At 46.2% G+C, this 9,541-nt stretch overlaps 1 long non-coding RNA gene across 1 annotated transcript in view; it reads right to left on the reverse strand.

Moving 5' to 3' along the window:
* LOC140693209 (uncharacterized) overlaps window positions 1-4,598 on the reverse strand; it is a 59,821-nt gene extending 55,223 nt beyond the window's left edge. The window contains exons 1-2 of the long non-coding RNA XR_012068924.1: window positions 4,394-4,598; window positions 2,256-2,381 (exon numbers count right to left, since the gene is read on the reverse strand). This is a non-coding gene — a long non-coding RNA (uncharacterized lncRNA). The remainder of the gene's footprint in view (window positions 1-2,255; window positions 2,382-4,393) is intronic.
* Window positions 4,599-9,541: the final 4,943 nt, after the last annotated feature.

A 9,541-nucleotide genomic window follows, 5' to 3' on the forward strand; every position in this document is an offset into this window, starting at 1 on the left:
GACCTTCAGGGTATTATGCTAAGTGAAATAAATAAGACAGAAAGACAAATACCTATGATCTCATTTATATGTGGAATCTACAAAATAAACCGAAACACATAGAAACAGATATCAGGTTGGTGGTTGCCAGAGGTGAGTCAGGGGATGATTGAAATTCGGAAAGATAATCAAAATGTACAAACTTCCAGTTAGAAGATAAACAAGTCCTGGGGACATAATGTACTGCAAGGTGACTGTAGTTAACAGCACTGCATTGTGCATTTGATAGTTAAGAGAGTACCTCTTAAAATTTCTCATCACAAGGAAAATAGTGTGTGACTATGGGTGATGACAGACGTCAGGTAAACTTAATGCACTGATCATTTCACAATATGCACATGTAAAAAGTCATTATGCTGCACACCTAAAGCCAACAAAGTTATGTGAAAACTGTATCTCAGGAATACTTATGTCAGGAAGCGGGGGTGCGAGACTGGACTACCTACTGCAGGAGCTGTCTTTGCCCTCCAACAGCAGAGTGTGGTAGTTGTGACAGGGACTGTAGGTCCCTCAAAGCCTAGAATGTTTACTGTCTGGACCTTCACAGGGAGAGAGTGCAGACCCTGCCCTGGAAGACAGTGGTCATGGCAGCAACAACGGCCTGCCTGTATGCAGGCTCAGCCCAGACAGCTCCTGTGCTCTGCTGTCACCGCATTTACTTCCCTCCACACCCTCAGAGGGAGAGGCTTCAAAGTTCTCATTTTACACGTGAGAAAACTGAGGCTCATTTGCTTTGAATTATTGACAAAGTGGTGGGGGAAGCTTTGAATTCCAGTGTTCTGACTTCAGAGCCACATCTCAGTCCTGATTTTTAGAAGGTGGAGGTCCAGGCACTGGGGACCCTCCACCTTCCTCACTTGTAGTCGTACTCCAGGGCTGCCACCCCCAAGGCGTCTGGGTGAACACATTTAATCCGCTTACTCTGCACCAGCTGAGCCCTTGGCTGCCAGTCTGTTGTCACTGCCTGAAACCAGCTGAGGTTTTACAAGTGAACCATCACCCCCTGCCAGCCCACCTGCCCTGCCATGTGGGGCAGACCCCTCCTAGCCTGGACATTCTAAACCCTTAGCTCACACATTTGCACAACTGCATCAAAAGGGCCCTACTCCCTGTGTGGGGATATCGACAAGGGGAAGGGAGGGGAGTTTGGGGTGGCCGATTACTGTGAAGGTGACACATGACAGGAACATGTTCATGTCCATAATGGCACTCAATTTGAAGCTAAGAACATGGTCACAGCGAGGGGTAAAAGCTGAGAGGCTACAAGGCTGCCTAGAAAGGGGCTTGACTATTGAATTTTAAATGTGTAATTTAATTTAAAAATTAGCCCCCTGGGTGATAAGAATTTTCCCCTAAGGCCAGAATTGGCCACCTGACCCCTGGGAACCCCTCAATTCCAGGATGTAATCATCTGAGCATGGAGGGGGCTTAAATTGGAGTGCTGTCCTCTCAGTCATGGTGCACATGCCCACGTGTGCACCCATGATCTGCAGTGCTCACACATCAAGGAGGTCCAGGTCATAAGAAAGGGATGACAGACTGTGAGGTCACACGTGTGCCACTGCAGGGGTGAATGTTGTATAGAGAAGAGCCCCCCACTCTCACCTCCAGGAGGGGTGCTGGAGGGAGCAGGACTCCTGAGCCCCTAGGGTTAGCAAGCATCCTGGCTGAGGGTGGGGAGGCTGTCCACTCTGAAGTCATAGTTCAGATGGTAGATTGGGGTCCCACCCCCACATCTCACCAGTGAGACCGTCTAGTCTGTTTTCTCTGTAAACTGGAACCCAGTCACCCTCACCCTCAGAACTGGGGGCAGCCTGTGTAAATTACAACACAAAGCCCTGGGCTGTTTCAGGTGCCCGGGGGTGTCCAGCCCCCCTAGGCCCGGCATGTGGGAGAGGAGAGGTGTGGGTTAGCAGGTGTGACAACAGAGCTGAGACTTGGCTGAGTGCAAGCACTCTAATATCCAGGAACTGGGAGCTACCAGTAGCAAATCTGTTCACTGAGGCCATGTGTACTCTCCCTTGTCATTTACAATCCCCTGTTTGAACAGAGGCCTCTGGAGTCTATTAGCCACATTGTTGCCTGTCACCTCACTGTTGTAGTTCCAGGGTCTCCATTTAGCCAGCTTGAAGGAATAGTCAAACTTTTTCTTAAAACCAGTGACAGAAAACCAAAGTGGCTTAAAGAAACAAACAGGGCAGGAGAGAATGACTTACCTAACTGAGACGTCCAAAGGGAGATAGTTTCAGGCAGGTCTGTACCTGGTGCTCAGTGACAACAACAGAAGTCATCCTTCCCCACCTCTGGGCTCTGCCACTGGTGACATCTTCACATGGCTCTGCCTTTATGAAAGCAAGATAGTCACCAACTGCCACAGTCTGACATCACCACCCCTCAACTCCCAACTGAAATAGAACTTCTCTGCTCCCAGGATTCCAGCAACTAGGCCTGACCTCCGTGGAGCCTGATTGGGCTGGTGCCCAGCCCTGAGCCAATCACAGTGGCCAGGGAGGATGGAAAATGCTGATTGGCCAGATCAAGGCCATGTGACCATCCTCTCCAGGAAACCTGTGGGCTGTTCACCTGTTTCCAGCTTGGGAGAGTGTGATGTCTCCCAGAGGATCCTGCTTCTAGCACAACCTGCTGGTGGCACAATGAGCTGGAATGAGCCTGTCTGCTTGGTGACAAGTGACAGGTCACTTAGTGGTTCCTTGCTCCAGGGAGGGAGGCATGTCCACACAGTATTGGGGCTTCAGAGCCAGAATGTAGTAGAAAAGCCTCCTGGTCTCCCAAAAGGTGGGAAAGTGAGCAGTGACACTAGAAAGGCACTCCTCTCTGTGGCCCTTGGCTTTCTCCTCGTTACAGTGGAGAGTGCAGTGCTGCCCCTGACAGCCCACTTCCCTGCTGGGAGGCCTTTGCAACAGGTGGAGAGTGCTTGGAAAAGCCCATTTATTCTGAGGAACTGTTATTGCTCCTGGTGGGATCATTATTTTCATGTCACTTGTGAGGTTGGCCCTGAGGGGTCCCTGATCTGGAGGCACAGACACCCACAGAAACTTGGCCCAGTATTGCTGTTCATTCAACAATGACTTACCAAGCACCTACTGTGTGCCAGATTCCCAGGGTAGAGCAGTGATGTTGACAGCACAGGTCCCTGCCTCACCTCATCTCTGCATCCCAGGTGGGGTCACCAGAGTGGGAGTTCAGGAAGCAGAGGACGTGGCCGAAGCCTTGTGGGAACCCCTGGGTTTTTCTCTGTGCTGAGGGCACTAGCAGCACACCGATTGTGGGACTCAGTACCCGCAGGACCCAGCATTGATGGGTAAAGGAGAGGGGCATTTCTACAAGCCCATCCTCACTAACCCCAGGCTCTGGAGGGCAGCTCCAGTCTGCTCAAACCCAGGGGGCATCTTCTGCCATCCTGATCACCCTCTGGTATTACTCCCCGCTCAGATGCAATTTTCCCTGTGGCAGCTACACTCAGAATATGTGTTTGTTTCTCTCCCTTGTGGTTAAGTGGACTTCAGATGCATGATAGCGATGGAGTGGCTAAGCCTCTGGGCAGATTGCTGGGTGACCCGTGGAACTTGCTGCACATGGTGAGCTCCCTTCTGCCAACCAATGGGCCAGGCCCCACCACTGTTCTGTCTGTTCTACCTCACTTAATCTGCACAGACACTCTGTGCGGGACATCCTGTTATTCCCCATCTCTGCTGACCTTGGGTGGACAAAGCTTGGGTTTGAGAAAGTTGTCCAGGTCACATGGTTGACAAGTGGGGAGCTGGGGATTTGCACCCTGGTCCCAGGAGTCTGGATCATGGAAAGGCCTGGGTGGGGCAGCTTATTGCAAAGGGAAGTCCTGCCCATGAGAGCCTCCCATGAGAGCCCACCCAACAGCACATCTAGCAAAGTCAGCATTTCCTGGACCAGATGGACAGAACCTCAAAACTTCTTTGTAGATTGTTTCCATGTTCATTTGCAAGCACAGAAAGGCCGCAGGCCAGGGCAAGGATAAGGCCAAGAGTGTTTTCATTGGGGAGAGTGAAGGACAAGTGTGAAGACACACAGCACTCCCAGCAGCCCTCTCGGCAGAGAATGCCACTGGGTGAGCAGCTACCGTGACTACCTACCATAACCCTGTGAGGTTCATGCCTGTACAACTCTGCCTGTGAGAAGAGCAAAGTGAAGCTCAGAGAGGTGTGGGGACATTCCAAAAACAGATAAGGTGGGATCATCACCACCATGCCATGCTGGGACAGACAGTCACCTGTCACACTGCTCATGCATGGCCTGCTGGGAGTAGTGAAGGCCTGATAGGAGCACAGGAACACTGTGGTGAAGGTGATGTTTCTACCTGGGACAGCTGGTACCGGGGACTCTAGCTGGTTCTTCATTGTGCCTGCTTTGAGTGTCAGCATGTTGCAGCCTCATGTAGGGGAAGGGCTGTCTCCTTTCCATACCGGTGCAAAAGGAAGAGCATGTACACACTGGCATCACCATAGACCATCGGCAGGATCAGGATCTGGAGCTCAGAGCAGAAACTGCCAACACCTCAGGAACTGGTGCAAGAGGAGGACCTGAGTGCCCCTGAAACATTTCTAGTTTTAAAAACATACTTCACTAGGGGGAAGTGATAAAACAGTTGATCCCTTCAAAATATTGTGTTATCCAAGGAAAAATAGCACCTCAGCATTGTAAGAGGATTAACTCAGTCGTCATCTATATATATCTATATCACTATAGGTTTGAGAAAACAGAGTGTTAGGAGTTACAAAAGGGTCTCAAGATCATGCAGGTCAGAACTGAGAACCATCCAAAGCATGTGCTGCATGATAGCCTCTCTAAGCTACCTGAGGCTTGGTCTGCTCCTGACACAGGGCAGATGGTTCTGAGAAAACCACACTCCTCAGGGGACCCCAGGGAGTTGACAGAGTTGAGTTTGGGTTCCTGGTCATCTTCTAAGTCTGGAATTTTGAGATTCTTCTGCACCTGTCCTTCCTCCAGAACAGAATCTGATTCAGGCGGGATTCCAAGGACTGAGGCATGTGCCAGGCAAGAGAGCAGGCATAGCTGGATGAGAGCATCACCAGTGCCATTAAAAAAGAGTCCAGGGCACTGAGATTTCCAGTGATTTAGCATCATGGCTGGGAGGGGTCATGTGTTCTACAGTAAGTTCCGAGTATCCTGCACCGCCCTCGAGGACCTGCAGGGGGCGCACGAAGCCAGCGTGTCTTAGGTGGCGGTGCTCATGCGCAGTCCGCGTCAGCAGCCAGCGTCTTCCCTGGGGGCGGAGCTTGCTTTCCTCAGGGCTGAGCGGGTGGCGCCAAGGAGGCTCCGGGACACCGCTGCCTGCGTGTCTGCGGGAGGATGCTCCCCGCTCTCTGAAGTTACTCCGGTTTCCCACAGCCTGAGCTCGCTTCCTGCTGGGGTGTGTGTGGACCTGACCGAGCTCGGGCCCCGGCCAGCAGGGCAGGAAGGGACGGGTGCGCTGGCGGGCCCTCTTCGACTATTCTCCTCGCCCGCCGGGAGCGGGTGAGTGTCCGTGTCCATCGGGGCCGCTGGGGTGTCCGCGCCCCTGGTCCTCACCGCCCGGGTCCCCCCTTCCTCCGTGTGAACGGAGGTGTGTACACCAAGGGTCAGAAGCGGGGACGCGGGTGTAATGGGAAAGGGGCTGAGAAAGTACTGAGAGTTAAAGAGAAGTGTGTAAAATAACATTACGTTAATTTTTATATTTTAAGTGTGTCAAAGTCAGAGTTTATCATGCTTTTACTTTCTTGTCTTTAAAGGAATGCAATCATTTAGTTTACACTTAAAATTTGCTTCTCAGCTTATCTCATTTTCAAGTCAAAATACTGCCACGGTTGACATTTTCTCATAATACAGTGACAATCTTAAACATGTGTGAATATAAACTCATTGAAAAAATCTTGCAGTGTTCCATGGTGAGTTGTCTTGTTAAAAATAATATCCAGGCCATTACTAAATTATTACAAAAATATAAATTTTTTGGAGCACTTTTAGAAGTTCCACACACAGTGGTATTTTTAAAACACCAACCACTGCATAGTGCTTAAGATCATTTAAGATGAAATATATTAAAACCTAAAACTTTAGAATACTCAAAAGGCAGGATAATGGCTGCTTTTTCATTGCAAATACATTTTTTTCTTCATAAGTGCAAAATACGAAGGTATTCAGCTAAATTTTGTATATCTTTATTCAAAAGGTGAAATTAGAATATAATCTCCTTATTTTTTATTTTAAGGCTATTTCCCATAAAAATTGGTATTTTTATCTGTAGGACCTTAATTGTCTATTCATTTGTTTTTTTCTTTTGGTTTATTTTCTTTAACAGAGAGTGCATTCTTGTGTCTTGTTAGAGTTTTTAATTCTCCTAACTCATTCCAAGACTTTCTGACACTGATAGTAAATAATGGGAGAGGCCTTATAGTAACTGTGCATCTTTTCATGTAGTCAGGACTTTTTTTTTTTGGATAACTTTCTTTTTTACAATTTCCACTTGGTTCACAATATTACCCCATTATGACAACTCAATAAAAAATTGTAATCTGTTTACACCAAGACACTTATGTCAGCACAGTGCTTTTGCTGATATGATTTTACATTAGATTATAATATAATATTTGATTTGATTTACATATAGACTAATACCTATTTTATATATTTACACACATACATGAATATCTGCTAAATGCCATTAATTTGCATGGGATGGTAGCTGATAACATGTGATCTTTCTGACCATTGGCTATTCTTATGTGTGTCTAACGTACTTCTTAGAACAGATACTAGAACATCACACCTCTCATTATACAGTATTTTAAAGGTTATATTTTATTTTACTTATTTTTAAACATTTTTTATTGAGTAATAGTCATTTTACAATGTTATGACAAATTCCAGTGTAGAGCACAATTTTTCAGTTATACATGAACGTACATATATTCATTGCCACTTTTTTTTTTGCTGTGAGTTGCCACAAGATCTTGCATATATTTAAGATTCCACACATGAGTGATCTCACATGGTATTCCTCTTTCTCTTTCTGTTCTGCTCCACCTAGAATAACATTCTTCAGGAGCATCCATATCTCTGCAAATGGCGTTATGTAGTCATTTTTTGTGGCTGAATAGTATCCCATCATATAAATATCCCACATCTTTATCCAGTCATCTGTTGATGGACATTTTAGGCTGTTTCCATGTCTTAGCTGTTGTAAATAGTTTAGAAAAATCAGCTGAAAACCTTATGGGTGTTCCCTTGTAACTCACTCTTTGTTTTTCTCTTGCTACCTTTAGGATCATTTCTTTATCCTTGAATCTGGCTATCTTGATTAGGATATGCCTTGGTGTGGGTCTGTTTCGGTTCTTCCTGCGTGGGACCATCTGAGCCTCCTGTGCTTGGATATGATTCCTTCTTTAGGTTTGGGAAGTTTTCAGTCATGAATCCTTCCCATACATTTTCAATCCGCTTTGTTCTTTTTCCCCTTCTGGAACTCCTATTATGCATACATTGGCACAGTTTATATTACCCCATAGGTCCCGTATATTGTTTTGTTTTTCATTTGTTTTTCTCTCAGCTGTTCTGATTGGGTGCTTTCTGTTGTCCTGTCTTCTAGGTCACTTATTTATTCTTCTGTATTTTCTTGTCTGCTTTGCACAGCCTTTAGGTCAGCTCTCATCTCAGCCAATGAGTTTACTAATCCTACCTAGTTCTTCTTTATAGTTTCTATTTCATTTTTGATACATTTTACATACCTAAACACTATTTCTTTAAGTTCCTTCAGTACTTTGATCACTCTTTTTTGAAATCTTGATCTAATAGACCATCAATGTCTATTTCCTTGATCATGCTTTCAGGGGATTTCTCTTGATCTTTTCATTGGGAGTGGTTTCTCTGCTTCTTCACATTGCTCATATCTCTCTGGCACCGTGGCTTAAGGAGTAGCAGTTACCTACTTATCCTGGAGATGGTGTGCCCTTAATGATTTTATCGAGAGGTCTTTGTGTCTTTGCCCTGCTTCATGAACTGAGCTTGCTGTTTCATAGGCCTTCTGTTGGCACCCTCATCTGTGCTGCTCTCAGTGGCTGTTGGCCAGCAGATTGTGCCCCCTCCTAACACTAGGTCAGGAGCTGAGATCTTATCCAGTGGGTGGGCAGGTCACTCCCCCTCCTGATGCCACAGTCAGATGCTGTGCTTGGGGGGAAGTAGGTGGGCAGATCACACCCCATCCCAGCACCATGGTCAGGTGCTGTGTTCCTGCCAGGAAGGTGGGTGGCTGCCCACCTGCCCTCTCCTGGTGCTGGTCGCTCCGCTGCTCTGTGCAGCTGCCTGCTCTGCCTCGGGGAGGTGGTCTGTAGGTGGGCTCAGGGAAGACCACGGAACAGCCCCGCCTACACTCTGTGCCAAATCTGAGTTCCTTGTTTCCCTTGGCAGCACAAGTTCTCTGAGGTGTCAGGATAGAAAAATCCTCTCTGCCTCGGGCCATAAACAAGTCTCAGTCCTACCTAAGAGGTTGTGGGGCCCCCACGTGCAGATTCAGGTCTCAGCCCCGTCCCCACCCGGGCACTAGGCACAGGAGGAGATGGTAGCTGTGGCTGAGCCCTGCCTCTCTTCTTGCGAGATGTGCCAGTAATGGCACAGGTCTGAGAGACAAAGGCTTCAGCACCCCTCACCCCAGGGCACATGCTTGTTTATAGTTTTGTTTACCTTCTGGGTTAAAATTTACCTGACAATGAAATGTATAAATTAGGCTTTTGAGGTTCATCCTTGTATCAGTAGTTGATTCTTTTTTATTGTTGAATTGTATTCAATTGTTTGAATATACTATCATTTGTTTTATCCATTCTCCTACTGATAAATACTTAGGCTTTGGATATCTTTTTTTGCAAGCAAACTTTTTTTAAAAAATGCAAATATAATATACATGCTTAAATGTGAACATATCTTAAGTATACAGCTCAGTGATTTTTCACAAAGTAAACACATCTATGTAACCTTCATCCAGTCAAGAAACAGAACATTGCTGTTCCACTTTGGGTTTCTTCCCAGATACTATGGCACCCCTTTGATGGATTCACCATCCTAAATTCAGCCACCATGGATTGGTTTTTTTTCCTTTGAAATTTTTAGTCCCGTACATTCCACTCAACATTACGTAAGATTCATCCACTAGTGTTTTCTGTAAACTAGTATATTTATTTTTATTGCTTTAAAGTATACAACTTGTATGCATGTGCCACCACTTATGGTTATGTATTTATTGTTTACAGGTGTTTGGGTCATTTTCTATTTGGGACTATAACAAATAGTGATTATGAGAATTTTCTGGATGTCCTTTTGTGCTCAGATGTAGAAGCTTCTGAAGGGTACACAGGAAGTGTGTGTGTGTATGTATGTATATGTGTGTGTGTGTACATATATACACACAAACATATACATATATAACTTTCATTCAAAAAGCCTACTTTCAAAGTATTTG

The sequence above is a fragment of the Vicugna pacos genome, unplaced genomic scaffold, assembly GCF_048564905.1.
Source record: "Vicugna pacos unplaced genomic scaffold, VicPac4 scaffold_19, whole genome shotgun sequence".
NCBI lineage: Eukaryota > Metazoa > Chordata > Mammalia > Artiodactyla > Camelidae > Vicugna > Vicugna pacos.